The 17,813-nt window shown below is 44.7% G+C and overlaps 1 long non-coding RNA gene across 2 annotated transcripts in view; it reads right to left on the bottom strand.

Moving 5' to 3' along the window:
• Nucleotides 1–5,012: 5,012 nt before the first annotated feature.
• Nucleotides 5,013–17,813, bottom strand: part of LOC138807460 (uncharacterized) — a 38,024-nt gene continuing 25,223 nt past the window's right edge. For both annotated transcript variants that reach the window (XR_011366157.1, XR_011366156.1), the window contains one exon: nt 5,013–5,509. This is a non-coding gene — a long non-coding RNA (uncharacterized lncRNA). The remainder of the gene's footprint in view (nt 5,510–17,813) is intronic.

Genomic DNA, 17,813 nt, shown 5'->3' with positions numbered 1-17,813 from the left:
TATCTGTTTTCTAGATACCCAGTCACTGTTTTCCAGACACTCTCTTGAAGGCTATAGATAGCATCTAGAAAAGAGGAGCACTCTCTCTCAGATGACAAGAATGTAAAATCAAAGAGAGAGAGAAGAAGAAGAAAGGGTAGAGGGTATAGAACTTTCTTTGTTTTACCGGGAACCTACCCCTACCATGATGGCATTAATCCACTGATGAGGGCAGAACCTTCATGTCTTGTCTCATTAGGTTCCATCTCCCAGCTCTGCTGCATTGGGAATCAAGTTTGTAACACATGCTGGAGGGAGGCACATTCAGCCTGTAACAGCGACTTGTCTCTTCAGCCCTGATCACCTCCAACACAGTTAAGCAATGTTCAACACAGTTAAGCAATGCAGTCTAGGAACAGATAGCAGGGGGAAAAAGGGGTGTCTTAGGTAGAAGGAGAAAGATGAACAGGGAAGGGAGATAGGAAAAGGATGAGCACAGGGAACCTGTTTCTCAAACTGGGGTATAAGTGGCCACAAGGCCCATCCATGCCATTATGCTTGGGATGATTTTAAAGCCACTGAGATAAACAGAACACATTCTTAGAATGCCAATTTCACTTGTTGATGCCATTTTTGAATTATTTTCAGATTATAAGAGGTTTATGATGGAGTTAGATGAAAAGCCTGTATTGCTTTTTTTTAAACCCGTTGTACAAACAAGTTTCAATTCAACATGTTCATTTGTGATCCATGTCACCCCTTCCAACAGTCTCCTCCATTTCTCCCAACCCCACCTAACCCTTCAATTTACCTGGTTTCATTTTCACATACGTACATTGGACATTGTGACTGCATTTTCCTACCTTTCCTCTCTCCATTTACCTCCTTCTACATTGATTTTCAAGGAAACAAATGAAATTTCAAACACCTCTTATCTGTTCATGGTTTTAAAAATAAATCTCTGCACTGTCTTCTCCCTCCCCTCTTCCCAGGGGGTCCATGCTTCAAACTACCACCTTCAGATTCTTTGGTTTAAAATTCTGAGAGGCCCAGATGTCCTCTTAACATGGCAACAAGAGTCTAGGATGGAGCATCCAGACAGAAGACTAGGGAAAGCCGTGTTGCCTTTTATCAGTCAGCTTCATTTCCACCGTATTTAATTAATCTCTAAGGCTTCTAAGTTCTCTTGAAGGTCAGATGTTTGAAAAAAATATTTGCAAAAGATAGAATTAGGAGGATATTACTTTCATCTGTCATGTTGAGTATCTTGACAATCCTGGGGCCTTGTAGCCATGAGAAGAATAGGTCTGCTGACAACTTCTTTTGTGATGTATAAACACCAGGCCTCAACCTTGTCAGGATGCTAGCCATTGGCATGAATGTCTGTACCCTCCATCTCACACACATAATGCAGATTTTCTCTTTTAAGACTCAATAGTAGCCAGGTGCTGGTGGCTCATGCCTGTAATTCTAGCTACTCAGGAGGCTGAGATCTGAGGATCATGGTTCAAAGCCTGCCTGGGCAAGAAAGTCCATAAAGCTCTTATCTCCAGTTAACAACCAGAAAACTGGAAATGGTGCTGTGGCTCAAAGTGGTAGAGTGCTAGTCTTGAACAAAAAAAATCTCAGGGATAGCACCCAGGCCCTGGAATCCTTACCATTTTACACATCAGGACAAACTTAAGTTTAGAGAAGATAAGTAATTCTGCAAGAGATGACAGGGATTTGACCCAGGAAACAGCCTTAAATCTATGTTTTCTGCCCCCCCAAACTCTGCTACCTGGGAGGTCTGAGGGCATTTGTTAGGGGCCCTCCTTATAGTTAATTTCTGAGGGTCTTCAACCCACACCCATAGCAACTCACTTAATCCTAAAACAACCCAGAAAACTGTCAGAAAATCCCAACTTCAGCCAGGGGCTCACACCTATAGTCCTGGCTACTTAGGAGGCTGAGAAATGAAAAGCACCAATTCAAAGCCAGCCTGGGCAGACAAATCTGAGAGATTCTTATGGCTAATGAAGCAGCAAAATGCCAGAAGTGAGGTTATGGATCAAACAATACAACATCAGCCTTGAGTGGAAAAGTCAATTGAAAACACAAGGTCCTGAGTTCAAGACCCCATTACTGGCACAAAAAGAAAAGAACAAAAATCACACCATCTCCTTTAAGCTCCAGAAAAAGGAAAATAAGACAGTTTCATAGAATTTTGACACATTTCATAAGCTGATATATGCATCTTTCCCCTTCCCAAGAATCTTTGTATATCATAATTATATTCAGGAATTACATGTCCTAGATAACAAAGGAAAGACAAACATTCCTTCTCCATTCTCACTGTAAGTTTCTAGGATACTGCAGGCTGTAAGAGCAGAAATTGGATCTCTCTCTCTCTCTTTCTCTCTCTCTCTCTCTTCCTCCCTCCCTCCTTTCTCTCTCTCTGTCCAGAGACAGATAACTTCATTTGCTCTGCTTCTCCTCCTCTCCCTTTTCTTATCCCTCCTTTTCCTCCTCTTCTGCCCCCCTCCTTTTCCTCCTCCTTCCTTTCTCTTTCCCTCCCTTCCCTCCCTCCCTCTCTCTCTTCTTTTCTTCCCCTGTATCATCTCCCAGATCTGCCTAGTTAACCAGAAAAAGTTATAAATGGAATACCTGATGCTCAGATCAAAGTTTCAGATCTTGGCCACTACTGACATTTAAGGCAGAACAATTGTTTATTGGAAGGCTTTGCTCTGTGTGCTATAAGGATGTTTCATGAGGTTTTTGGCCTCTACTCACTAGAGTGTACCCATAGTGCATGTACACACACTCACACATGCACACACCTACACACCACAGGACTTTTAGAGAAAGTCTTGATTGTCAGAACATCTCCAAAAAACGTTAAATGTTCCCTGGAGGACAAGATGTCTGCATCCACTAGTTTGGCCACATACACCAAGGACCGACCGAGGATAGTCAAGTCAAGAGCACTTATTGTTCGGGTTTGTGTCTACAAAGCTTTTCCTTTGTATCTTTGTATTTTTCTCCCCCACGGTAGGCATCACAGTTTGCAATTGTAGCAGAAGCTGTCAGGGCTCCACTGACCATCTTCAGCCTTAGAATAGCACTCCGCCTTACGTGCACAACCATATCCCAGCTCAACAGTTCTCAATGAATGACTGGCATGAGCTGGTGCGTAGATATCTCTGCTTCCCTACATTTTGGGTAGGATAACCCTGAATCATGGTTTTATACTCCCCCAAATTTCCCTGTGGTATTAGATTCTAGTCACCCATAAGGGTAGACTGCTTACTACTGCTTTCTTGGCTCCTCAGCCTATCTGGCATATGGTAGGTACAAAACAAATAGTTCTTGGATCTAGAATGAATGAATTCAATCTGAAAGGCTCCTGACAGACAGCTTAGGCCAACAGGCTGAGGCCCAGAGAGGGGAAGAGAGTTACTCAAAGGTACAATGCAAGTCACTGACAGAGTTCAAAGTAGAAGCAAACTCTTCTAGATGTTCACATTGCTGTATACTGCTGTATACTGAGAGACACAGCTGGGAGACAGACCAAGAAGGAAGAACGTCAAGTCTATTTATAAATCAGGACAATCCAACTCCTTCTTGGCCTTCAGGATGCAGCTGAACAGCTCACTGAGAAGACCCCTTTGGGTCACTCCAGCATGCCAGCCTCTCCTTGGTGCCCTTGCTGTTACTACATGAACCCCATCACAGCCAATGCTGCAAGGCATCCCCCATCCTGATTGCTTCTTTCCCTTCTGGTTCTCCTTCCCTCTTTCCCCTTTCTCTCCCTCCTTCCCCTTCTCCTTCCCTCTTCCCTCCCCCATCCTTCTCTCCCTTTCCCTTTCCCTCTTTCTCTCTTTCTTTCTCTCTCTGTACCAGGACTAGGGCTTGAACTTAGTGCCTGGACACTCTCCCTGAGTATTTTTTGCTCGAGGCCAGTATTCTACCTGCTGAGCCCCACAGCTCTACTTCCAGCTTTCTGTAAGTTAATTTCAGATTAAAAAGTCTCACAAACTTTCCTGCCTGAGCTGGCTTTCAAGTGTGATCCTCACATCTCCACCTCCTGAATAGCTAAAATTACAGGTATGAGCTGTCAGTGCTGGGCTTTGCACATGTCTTTATCGCCACCATTTAACCTAGAACTGGGCAGGTGCATAATGATCATAGAGTGAATTACTGCACAAGTATATGCTACACAACTCCATAATTCATTTGTGTTACAAGAATTATAAGAATACTGGTACCCTCTGCTTCTAAAAATATCATCAGGAAATAATTCCTCTAATATTGAATTGCAGAGAACCTTGGGAGATGCTGCAATAAAGGCAGTCTATAACATTTGCTAACAATTACTACATTCTAAGTATCTTACTACATACTAAGTATCTGACATCTAATGCTCATATAAACTCTTGCTAGCCCTGATGTAAAGTAGCTAATTCTTGACAACAACCAAATACTGTCAAATTTCCCAGCAACAAGAGCTGGGCACTGGTAGCTCAAGCCTATAATCCTAGCTACTCAGGAGACTTACATATGAGGATCATGATTTGAAGCTCCCTTAGCCAGGAAAGTCCCTAAGACTCATCTCTAATTAACCACCAAAGAGCCAGAAGTAAGCTCAAGTGGTAAAGTGCCAGCCCTACCACTCAGTGTCCAGGTCCTGAGTTCAAATACCAGAACTAGCACACACACACACACACACACACACACACACACACACACACACACACACACACACACACACACACACACACACAATCAGCAACACAAATAGGATTCGATGTACTTGAAAAGCCATTGTTCTCATCCCTAGCAAGCCCTATCCTTAAGGGATACCCTCTTAGGGCAAATAAAAAGCAATTGTATGAACGTGTTTTTATCTAACATAGCTTCTCATTCCCTGGTCAGTGAGCTTGTACACTTTTCTTTGTTTCCTTTTTCCCAGTATTGTGTTTACTGTATAGTAGTTGCTGAATAAATGTGGATGAACCCATATGTCATAAAGTGAGAGAATGAAATCAAACACAGTGAGAGTTGCAGCCAGTGTGTCCATCATCCAGGCTCTGTGTGGTCAACACACACACATGAACTTGCTGGGGGGGAGAGGGGTTAGATTCAGAGACCCCCCCATCTGCTGCACCAGCTCCCTGCAATCAGAAGGTGGTCAAACAAAACACAACTCAGCAATGTCCTCCTCCATGTGAGCCTCTCTGATTAGCCCCACTGGGTCTCTTCAAATCCATTCACTTTTCAGAAAACTGAGATCCAGAGGCCCAGAATACTCTGATTCAAATCAGGATCAGAGGTTGAGCAGGAGCTCAGAATCTTCGTCACGCTGCTTCCCCGTTCCCTGCCCCTCTGCAGGTTGGCATGAAGATCCACAGAAGCAGGTGCTGCTTATTCTCTCTTCTGTTCTCATGTTCACATGCATTCCTCCAGAGCCCAAGACTGGATCGGCTGCAGACCTCAGGGATGTGGAAGATGAGACAGCTTGGGGCTTCACATTGGCACTCTCTCAACTGATCTAGTAGGAAAAGACCCATCTTGTTCAGTTCCTCCCTGAAGACACCAAGGATCAGAATTTCTAGCTAGTCAGGCACCCAGTAGTTTATGTCCTCGTACTGCCTCTCAAGAGACAGATGGCTTTCTGGATGTGGCTCACACAGAAGAATGTCAGAGACTCATAAGAAAAGCCAGGCAAGCCCCCATCCTATCTCACAGCAGTTGAGTTTTCAGCCAAGCTCTGCTTGCCATATCTATGATATTTATTCCCAAATAAGTAGCCCCTCTAGGCTTGGGCACCAGAAAAGACAGACAGACCTGTGCCCCTGCAGGGCTCCTCACTAGGCTGTCCCAAGTTGCATGGTACCCTTGTTTGGGACCCCACCATGTTGCTTCAGTATTCTTGGACTGACCACATTGCAACTGACCAGTGTCTGCTCTCCCTCAAAGAGCCTAAGGTCAGGCACTCATTTGAATCATAGTTAAATCCCTAGCACATAGCACACTACCAGATGTTCAATAAAGGATCAATAAATTAAATTACAATTACTCAGCTAAATCAGAGCCAAGACAGTAAAATGTGCTCCCTTTCGCATGTGAAGAGGCCAGGATTTATTGAATCTGGCTCCATGAAGGGTACAGAGGGCGGGGTGGGGGGTGGGGGTGGAGAGAATGTGAACAGGAGCTCCACAGCCTCTCCCTTGCACAGTTAACCAGGAGGCAGGGTCATCAGAGAGGAGAACAAATGTGTGACATAGAGAAGGAGCTTCTAGCACAATGGGGGGCGGAGGGGGGGGGGAACAGCAAAGCATTTGTTCTACCAGGAGGAATTTTTCACTAGTCATGGGGCAGGTCACCCTGACTCATCCATTGTCTCCCTTGGTCCTCATTCAAGCCAATAGTATCCAATAGCCAGCCGATCACCTGGGTGTGGAGATGACGTCAGGATACGCAGCCCTTCCTCCTGGGAATGAAACAGGCCCAGCCAGTAACTACTATGGGGCTGATCACCCAGGTGATATTTGTTTGTAGATTTAATCTGGGTTTGACCTCACAACTGCAGCTGGGGTCATGTCCTGGACCAGTTTACCAGGTCCAGCCTACGGCAAGGCTGTGAGGATCTGACGAAGGTACCATTAACCTACCAAACGCTGCCCCTAGCTCCAGAGGGACCAGACCTTGCTCTTGAAGATGCCTTGCAGATTAGCAGAGACAGGACCTGCTAACTCAGACCAGCAGAACAGGGGGGCATCCTGGCAAGTTTAAGAGTATGGTGAGGCTGGGTGGCCCCTTGGCTCTTGCTTGCAATCCTAGCTGCTTGGGAGACTGAGATCTGAGAATTATGTGGAGACTCTTGTCTCCAATTAACTACCAAAGAACCAGAAGTAGAGATGTAGTTCAAGTGGAAGAGCACCAGCCTTGAGTAAAAAAGCTAAGGGATAACACCCAGGTCCTGAGTTCAAGCCCCAGTACTAGAACCAAAAAGAGGGGGGTGGGAGTATGGTAGGGGGCCTGGAGGATGCAACCATGACAGAATGAGCCTTAGTATCCAAAACCCAAACTGTGCACACGCACTGGGGGGTGTCAACCTCATCTCAAGTCTTCATCGTACACCCAGCACATTCCTTCCAGACCTAAACCTGCTTCTGACCCTATACCACCCAGACCAGCAGCACGTGGGACAAGCCCCTGATACCTTCTCCTGTTAAAAAAGAAAAAGCCCTCACCCCAAATGTCCCACGTGCTGCTGATGTGACACTCCGATCCCCTCCTGTCAAAGCAGAGCCCGAGGAGTGCTGGTGATTCCTGGTGTCCCTCAGATAGTTCCCAAGCTCTGATCTATGGATTGTTTTGATTTCTTGCTTTGAACTCTTCCCATCCTGCTCCAGCGGCAGACAGAGATACTGAATTAAGCGACAGACAAGTTGGAGACAATGAGCGCCAGGGGCCCCTCCCTCCCTCCCCCCTCCCCCAGCTCCCCTCCCCTCTCCCCCACGAAATCTGCAGACATCTGCTAGCTGGAGCCCAGTCATAAAGAAGAGCTGGCAGGAGGGTGAGGTACAGCCCCGAGCCCTCCAACGGAGAGGCGCTCACCCCATTTGCGATGGAGCCTTTGCCTTGCACCCCTCCATAGAGGTGCCTGGCCCAGGCTGGAGATTTAACCAAATTATAATGAATGATCCTCAGCAGCGCTGTGCCCCTAATTAGAACAAGTCGCACAGACATATTGTCTCCCTGATTTCCTCTGTTCCATTTCTCGCCCTCTCTTTCTCTGCTCGGGACACATGGGCCCCATTAAACATTCTAGTATTTAATGTGGTTCCCTTAAATTACTTCTCAAGTTTTCGAGTTCCATTTAGAATTGGATTTTACTCTTTGGACTGTGTTTTTGATTTGGGGCTTTGTACATTTCATAAGCGCTCTTCATCTCCACCTAGTGGAGGCTGTGAACATGCTTAGCAACAACCCCACTGGAAGATGGGCAGCCAAATGGAACCTTCAGTTAACCGGAGACCTCTGCATCGGTCTTGGAGGAGAAGGTAGAACTTTAACAGAAAGCTAACCTGATGTTATAGATTTGATGACACTCAGCTTGATGAATTCCTATCAAACCTTTTGGTGAGGACCTCCTGGGTACATCATGAAGAGGAAAGGCCATCTTTCCCCAGCCCGTCCTGGAAGTCACTGTAGAAACACCCTGCGTTGGGATTCCCTGAAGATAATCATAGGCCTGAAGGCTACAGACTGTGCGTGTGTACGAGAAAGGCATAGCTCCCTGAGCAGAGCAGAGAGGATTCACCTTTTGTTCAGAGATAGCAAGGGTAGACATGAGAAGCACACATCTGGCAGTTTAGGGAGAACTGGTATGTGTAACCCCCTCTTCCGTCCCCCCCACTCTGTCTGGATATATGAGCACTATATCTACACACCCACACCCAGATAGATAGGAATCTATGAGGAGAAGATTCCAAGGGAAGATAGTATCAACCACAGCCACTGGCGGGTCTGTGCAGACAGATTGCATGCTATGTATGTGTTTCCAAGCAGCAATTCGAGTTCCTTAGGTTAGGAATATTCTGGGTGGAGCCTTTGAGATGGAAATGCTTTGTGGGGGGGGGAGGTCCCTCTGGTCCTCCCTAAAGCCCCTGGTATGTGCCTGGAAATGTTCACGTGGTGCCTGATGATGGAGAAACCCAGACTTCTAAGGCAGCCTACAGCTTCCAAGAGATGTTCAGATAACAGAGCACCTGACAGAGTCAGGAAGGAAGAAGCTCCAAGCACCCACCTGTTATCCCAAGAAGGATGTTCAGCCTCCCTGACATCATGTTCATTCAACAAATATTAGCTGGTGATGGTCCAGGTACGGGAGATGATGTAATAGATTCTCAACCATTATCGTTTCCTGACTTAAGACATGGATACCATGGGTCATCTCACATGTAAACTCGAGTTTGGGGAATTTGGAATTGAAACAATGATTGGCAGTGTTTCCTTGATATGTCAAGTGGTTTTCTTCTATCTTCTATCCTGTGGTGGCAATTCTACTTCAGAAGTGGGACAGGTCTCTTTCTTGATGACATACATCTCATTCACAAATTCTCTTGCCTTTGGTCATCCAGGCAGAACATTCTCAGATTCATCAGCTTTCCCTCACATCACATAATTTCTAATTGTGTATGTGTATGTGTTGTCACTAGTGGGGCTTGAACTGGGGACCTTGGCGCTGTCCCTTAGCTTTTTCATTCAAGGGTAGCACTCTCCCACTTGAGTCACACCTCCATCTTTGGCTTTTGGGTGATTCATTGAAGATAAGAGTCTCACGGACTTTGCTGCCTGGTCTGGCTTTGAACTGTCCTCCTCCGATTTCAGCTTCCTGCATAACTAGGATGACAAGTGTGAGTCACCACTGGCTTCTGGCACATAATTTCTGGAATTTTCTAAACAGACTCCAATGTGTCAACACTCTTCTAAAAAATTCTGCTGCCTATAATTCAATACGCTACCCAGCATATCACTTGAGAAAAAATATAATGAGACCACCTCTTCCTAGAGTACTGAATTCGTGTTAATACTTCTGTTGGATTGTGAGCAATCACATCGCACAGTTGGACTGTTCTGAACTGGTGGCCATTTTGAATCCGTATGTCTCACTCTGTTTCCTACCAAGACAACCACTGCTGTGTTTTTGCCATTTGTGTTTTTGCCCATAGGTGCCAGATTTGCGTTTCAGTAGATTCAATCATATCTTACTGGTTTTGACCCAGCATTCCAACCTGTCAGGATGACTCTGGGTCCTCATGCCGTCACCGATGGTATCAATTCTCCCAGATCTGTGGCATCTACACCTTGGATCAGAATACCCTCCGAGTTTTCATCTGGTGATGAATCAGGCAGGATCAAGGATGGAACCCTTTATACTTTGAAAGAAACTGCCCTGAAAGTTAACAACCATTGTGAGCAGTTGGGCATAACCCCTTCAAGAAACAAGAAAAAGGAGCAGAGAGCTGAGCTTTCTGTGTCCCCACTCATGGGACTTCCTGTCACTCTCCCTTAGCCTCCCTATCTGTTTCCGCCTTCCTCTTCCTTCCCCCCCCCACCCCCTAAAACTACCTAGGTGCCTGCATCTGCCTCTCTAGGCCCTCCTGGATGCTTCTTTTCATTACCATCCCCATCTGTGTCCACAGGATCCTTTCTACTTCACTCCATGTCCCTGGGTGACAGGCTCAGGGTCTGCTGATTCTTCCCCGGCCTGTTCCCAGGCTGTCTCACTGGAGTGTCAGACTTGTACTCCAAGCCAAACACTTGGCCCAGGCCAATGTGTGACTTCCCTTCCCACCACCTTGCCGGAGTTCAACGCATGGGCTGTGACATCCATTCAATACTCAACACTCTTTGGACTCAGCTGTGGAGCCAGCTGCAAATACACAAAACCCCTACTCATATCCAACCCACATTTCACCATCTTAGCCACAAAGAAACCATGAGAGGAGCTGTTAACCCTAAGCTGAAATTGAGATCTACAATGTTTGTGGTGTACACCTGACTCACAAACATGGTAACCTTATCAGAAGAGGAAATGAGGTTAGTTTGGACTCAGTTGTGCTCCGTGAAGTCATTTTGCTTTCAACTGACCACCACATTCCTTCCTAAATGCTCAGCCACCATCTGCTTCTTAATCCCTCCTGCTTCCCTGTTGTCAAGGATCTACCTTAAACTTACTTGTCCAGAGTTTCCAGAAACAATCTCTCAACCCTATATGAAAATCAAGATAATCTCTTCTGGTTCCTGATTCTGGCACCACCTTCACAATTATTTAAGTTTCTGACAGTGGCTTCCAATTCCACTGGAAAGTTCTTTCCACACCTTGGGATGTGAGTCATCAGATCAGTTACTGGGACCCATTTAAATCAATTTCTTGTCCCTTTCCTACCTGACCCCTTTATCTTTCTTGAGCTCCAAGCCAAGCAGGATGACTTGAACTACATGGAACACACACACACACACAAAGTCCAACTGGCTTAAATGATAAGAAAAATGGTTTCATTCACAAAATGAAAATTTGTGGGAGCTAGAGGATCTCATATTGGTCACTTCAACACTACCTTTCTACTCTCTGGCTCTGCCAACTTATTTAATTCTTTCATGGTATCTGCAGATTCAACTATGTTGTGCAAACAACCCTGTTCTATATATATATTTTTTTTGGGGGGGGGGTGTCGGTCATGGGGCTTGAACTCTGGGCCTGGGTGCTGTCCCTCAGCTCTTCAGCTCAAGGATAGCACTCTACCACTTGAGCCACAGTGCCACTTCTAGTTTTGTGAGTGATTTTTTGGAGATAAGAGTCTCCCAGACTTTCCTGCCCAGGCTGGCCTTGAACCATGATCCCCAGATCTCAGCCTCCTGAGTAGCTAGGATTATAGGCATGAGCCACCGCACCCGGCCATATATTTCTTTTTAGAAGCAAAGACACATTTTCAGCAAACCTAGGCAGACCAGTTCTTGCATCTGATTGGTCAGATGTAAATCTCATCACTAGCCAATCAGAACAGATACGAATGGAGGGTGTTGGAAAATATAGGAATTCGTGGCAAGAGGAAAGAAGGAAGCTTTCAGTGAACCACTGCTGTCTTACTGTTGGTTTTGGGTTTCTACATATTCCTTGTTCTTCTTTTTCTGGCTTGACTTGGAAAAATTACTGCATTTGTATTTCTTTCTTTCTGTATTTTAGCTAACATTATTTCCTTTTGCCCAAGTAATGGGTAATGCACTGTTTTTCATTCACAAAGACAAAGGCCTCAAAGACATTCTATTGTCCTTGAAAAGCTTATCTCTTTAAATATGTTTTAAGTTTTATTGTTGCTCTTCCTAAAGGCCCACTCTACTCTTTAGTGCCCACCCTCAGGATCCCGATAAAGTCAGGACTCACACTAGAGAACCCTATGTGCTCACCATGGCTTTAATCAATCACTCGTCTCTCCTCACACATACTTTTCTCCTCATCGAGATCAGCACTGACTATAGCTTTATAAAAATGTCTTTGCTAAGAACATTCTACCTTTTGTTACATGGGCATTGGCTATAGAACCAGACTTTTCTATGAGCATTTAGAACATGCTGTGGTTACCACAGGAATCCTATTTGCTTTGTGGAATTGTTTCTTGTACACCACTCCTAACCCACTGTCCCTCACTGGAGGAAGCAGTGGCCTACGCCAGGTCTGCCAATCAGCTATCCCTTTAGAAATACTGATTAGTCCAGGAGTGGGCATGAGGCCAAGAATGCCAATTAGAGTTCTGTCCTGGGTGGAAAATAAGAGATTGAGAGAGATAAAGGGTTCTTTTCTGCCTGGGTAGCTAAAGTGGGGAGATAAAAATCTGAAAATATAGGCAGTTTCCTTTCCCAGCTGTCAGCGGATGTCAATATATGGAACCAAAAGAGGAGGCCATACAAGTCAATGTAGCCCCATTGCCTTGTTTGACCTGAGGGCTTCCAAGTCACAGGCACCAATTTACTCCCTTCCTCTGCCTGCCCATTGAAAGTGTCGTGAATAGCCAGACACGGATGGTTCACACCTATAATTCTAGCTATTCCAGGGGTTGAGATCTGAGAACTGCAGTTCAAAGGTAGTCAGGGCAGGAAAGTCCATGAGACTTTTATTTCCAGTTAACCACCAAAAAGCCAGAAGTGGAGCTGTGGCTCAAGTGGTAGAATACTAGCTTTGAGCAGAAAAGCTAAGAAACAAAGGCCAGGCCCTGTGTTAAAGCCCCAGTTATGGCACACACACACACACACACACACACACACACACACACACACACACACACACACACACACACACACACACACATCTAATAATGGTTGAGTCCAGACCTCTGTGCACTGCACCAGTGATTTCCAGAAGACTCAACAGAAGTGGGTGGCAGCTCAGAAAGCTTTTGGCAGGCTCTCCATCACACCTGATGCACACAACCAAGACAGAATACTTTCCAGTGATGTCAGGGCCACTCTGCCCACAGAGAATTCCACACCGTGTCCCCGGAGGACAATACTCACTGCCACAATGCATCTGTCCCTCCTTAGGATAATAAATATACTACTTGCTCGTTCCTGTTCATGTAGAGAAATGTCAATCTCTGACTGAGATGTCTTCAGAACCTCTAGAATTACTGTCTCTGGTACTATCCCCTTTCAAAACAGGCCCTTGGTGAAGAGGTACTCTGCGGCCAAACTGAGAGTGTAATCTGATTTCAACATGGTAGAGAATAAAACTGCCAAGATCTAAAAAAATGAAAGCACCAAAGGTATGTCACAAGGTAAGGGATAGGTGCAGTCATTAATGCATGCCAAAATGAATTCTTACTGGCTAACTATGGATATGCTGGCTTCTCTATGCAAGGGTACCTTCAAAGCCACTGTCAACCAAGGGACCATTGCTTTCTGTAGAGCATTTCTAAGGTAATTGATGTTCCTTCTCCTCCAGGTCACCTTACACTCTCCTAACTTTCGAGCCCTTTTAGCAGTCATCCTGGACCCAAGTTGTGTGTGTACCAATGGGACTCAGACATACCACATCCACAATGCTACAGAATTCTCCCAGCAATTTATTCATTCACATGAGAAGCAATGGGGAATTCCCAAGTAATAACTCACCCCACAAGAACAAGGAGTTAAGCAGAAGAGGAGTGCCTAAACAAATCCGTATGTTCAGAGGAAGGGCGGTTCAGGCTGTAGCCCAGTGCCCGCCTATTTGATTTGTTTCCTGGCCAGCCTCCCTCTTAGGCTTATGCTGACATCCTAGGAAATGACAGAGCTTGAGTAAAAATAAAAACTAATTAATGCTGCTGACATTTTATGTGAAATCAGAGATTCTGTCCCAGAGCTTAACAAGAATTGTTTGTCCTCCTTTTGTCAAAATACTGCACAAAGCTGTATTTTGCAAAGCCTGAGAAATGTACCCATGCAGGTATATGGTAGTCAATCTCCAGTCTGTCCCAAGGATCCCTTCCTCTTGGCACACACACCTTTGAATAGTTCCCACCCACATTGTCTTAGGGTTCATCGGTGTGGCCAACAGAGTGCTGTAGTCATTATGGTCGGTCATTTCTAAGAAAAGGCACTGAGTTTCCTCTGTCTCTGAATCACCCACTCTGGGAAAGTCAGCCACTGTATGATAGGGACACATGTGAAGTCCCTATAGAGAAGCTCCTTTGGGAGGAAGTATGGGCTCCTGCCAATAGTCCTTGAGGAACTTGAGGCCTCCAGCCAATCACCATGCGAACCCATCTTGGAGATGGTTCTTCCTGCCTCAGCCAACATCTTCACAACCTCAGGAGGCAACCTTAGCCAGAACTATCCAACCCAGACATTTCAAGATTCCTGGCTCTCAATAACTGATGAGGTTAAAATACTACTTTAGCTGTCGGGTTTTGTGGTTATTAGTTATGCAGCAACAGGTAAAAATGTGGGTACCAGAGGTGAGGTGCTTTCATTTAAAATGCAAGATTGACTTTAGAACCAAGCAGGAGGTAGAAGATAGAAAAATTTCTCTGGAATCTTGAAGAGCTTAGACAGACCTATGGGGACATGAGGACCTTTGGGTGGCTGAAAATCAAGGAGAGTGAAGGCAACTTCCTTGGAATGGAAAAGAATACCATCCTTTCTGTTACTCTGTGGTGGGCAGATGAACAACATCATCACTTGTAATTATGTGGAGAGACAATATATCTATAAAGGACTGGATGTAGCTAAGGAGATTTCTAAAATATATATTTTAAAAATACCAGCTGGGTGCTTCTTACTGTTTATACTGAATCTTAGAGAAGATGGATCATTGAAAGGACTATGGCTAGGCCTCTTAAGAGGCTGTGATCTGAGAATTGAGGTCCAAAGCCAGCCCAGGCAGACAAATCTGAGAGACTCTTCTCTCCCATTAACCCACAAAAAGCCAGAAGTAGAGGAATAGTTCAAATGGTAGAAGTACCAGCATTGAACAAAAACAAATCAAAAAGCCAAATAGAACACAAGGCTCTAAATTCAAACCCCAGTAACCAGCACCAAAAATTAAAAATAAAAATACAATGAATTAATTAAACTTCCCAGCATTTTTCCAGCTGAGTTTTGAGTTGCTTTGAACCAGCAAATCCTTTCTACTTGCCATTGCCCACATTTTTCAATGGAAGTGTTTACAGGTGTCTATCCCAGTGCTGCATGCCAAGTGTGTGTTCAAAGATCTTCACATTTATCGAAATGGAAACAAGAGGAATCTTTCCTTTGTTATTGTTTTCTTCTCTTTTTGTCTTGCTTGTTCATTTATCTGTCTTTGAGAGGTGGTATTCAGTAGACACTATGTTGAAAATGAACTAAACAACTTGTAGATGGGGGTGGGAGGGAGAGAAGAAAGGGATGACATTGTCCAAAAAGAAATGTACTCTTTTTTTTGTCAGTTCTGGGGCTTGAACTCAGAGCCTGGGAACTGTCACTGAGCTTCTTTGTGCTCAAGGCTAGTGCTCTACCACTTGAGCCACAGTGCCACTTCTGGTTTTTTCTGAATAGTTTATTGCAGATGAAAGGCTCATGGACTTTGCTACCTAAGCTGGCTTCAAACTTGGATCCTCAGATCTCAGCCTCCTGAGTAGCTAGGATTGTACGTATGAGCCACCAATGTCCAGCTAAGAAATGTACTCTTTACCTGACCTATGTAACTATAAACCCTCTGTAAATAACCTTTATAATAAGAATAGGAGATATGAAATTTTTACATTTGGGAAGTAAAGAGTGAGTTTAGAAATTACATCTGAGGAGCCTCATCAGCTTCTGTTCAGATGAAGAAGTTCTGGAGTTCAAGTTGATGTTACGGTGGCAAGAGATCCGGGCACTCTTGAGAAAAGGTGAGTATATTTTGCATGTGGGAGGAATATAAATACTCCATAGGCAGACAGTAGATTGTGCTGGTTTTAAAATACCCACAGATTCTTTGTACTCCTTCCTTCAAGTGTTGGAAAGTAATTTTTCTCCCCTTGAGTATGGGCTAGTCTTGGTGACTTGATTTTAACAGAGACAATAAAGTGATGCTGGTCAATTGTGAATACTAGGTCATAAAAGGCCTCAGAGCATCTGCTTGCTTGCTCTCCTTTAGATCTTTCACCTAGAAGGTAGCTGGTACCATGACATGAAGACACTTGAACAGCCTGTGGAGCTCTCTACACAGTAGACCTGAGGCCTCATGCCAACACTCACTAGTGAGTGTTGGAAGTGGATAATGGAGCCTTGCCTCTGGTTAAGCCTTCATATCAATACCTTGACTGAGTAGAGACCCTGCATCAGCATGGCCCAGTTATATCACTCCTGAACCACCCCAACTATTGGCACCATAAAGTAATAAATTATATGAGAGAAGAACAAACTTTATTGTAAAACAACTGGTGTTTGCTGATTGCTTGTAACTACAGCATAATCTAGTCTTCACTAATTTAAAAATTAGGTTTACCTTATATTAAAGCACAAATGAAGCTCTCTCACACACAACAACAACCACAATCCTATAAAATACCTATGCTTCAAACGTACCTCAGAAAGGTTACAGTAATTCTGGGGTCCATTGCTAATGGAAACTTCCCCCATAATCAAGATCTCCTATACTTAAAGAGTAGTCTGAGCCAGGTGCTGGTGGGTCACGCCTGTAATCCTAGCAACTCAGGGGGCTGCAATCGAAGGATAGGGGTTCAAAGCCAGTCCAGGCAGGAAAGTCTGTGAGATTCTTATCTCCAATTCACCACCAAAAACAAAACAAAACAAAACAGAAGCAAAAACAAAAAATGGAAGTGGTGCTGTGGTTCAAAGTGGTAGAACAATAGCTTTGAGCAAAAGAGCTCAGGGAGGAAGCCCAGGCCCCGAGTTCAAACCCCACAACCAACCAAAAAAAAAGTCCATTCATTAAGCAGATGACATATTTATTCCCTGAGTGACTGCCTCTTGATCTCGCGTGAGCAGGAGACTCACTGGAAAGTCTGATCTCTACTTTCCCAGGTCCTAGCCCAGAGAGGCAGCTTCAGGGGCTCTGAAGAAGACCTTAGGAATCTTAATTTTAATAAACGCATCAGCAGATTCTGTTACAATTCATCTTCACACTATGCTTTTTAAATCTCCAGGCCAGATAATAGCAGGTACCCTACTGAGGTCCCTTAGCTTTCCGTAAAGCAGAAAAAGAATCAACAGGGCCCACTGGGGTGAAGCCTGCATGGGTATTGCAAGCCCGAAGACCCCTGAGGATTCAGGCGCTGCCTGTCCTTAATTGTAAGACCTTGGGCTAGTTACTTCACTCCCCTTGTCTTCGTTCCCACATTCATAACATGAATCTGGATCGTTCTGAGAACCCAATTAAATAGAGTTTTAAATTGTTTGCAGTAGAAAGCATCACTGCTCAGTAAATATAGATGCCATACATACGAGTCAGCATTATAGACAGAACCTCAAATAAGGAGTTTGAGCCAGGATCGAGCTCTACTACATAACGTCATGGTGAGGATTAAGAGAGATAAAGAAACGAGATGTGCTGTACATTTCTAATGTAACTCAGTGTTCACGTTCTCTAACCAGGCCACTGGGCTCCATACACATACTGCATCAAACAGGCTCATTCTGTGCTTGCAGGTTTGTCAACTACACTAAATTGTGCCACAAGGACCTAGTGTAGCTGATCAGGGATAAACAGGGCCCAGAGAGGCTCTCTAGTCCCTTACTCACTCATTTTACAAAAAAACTGAAGGATTTAAACATCTTGAAAAATTAAGGGATATGAGAGACCTCCACATCTAGTAAGCGGCCTT

This window comes from Dipodomys merriami, unplaced genomic scaffold (genome assembly GCF_024711535.1).
Source record: "Dipodomys merriami isolate MVZ:Mamm:240054 unplaced genomic scaffold, mDipMer1.0.p SCAF_42, whole genome shotgun sequence".
Lineage (NCBI taxonomy): Eukaryota > Metazoa > Chordata > Mammalia > Rodentia > Heteromyidae > Dipodomys > Dipodomys merriami.
This window is presented reverse-complemented; position numbering and strand designations above follow the sequence as displayed.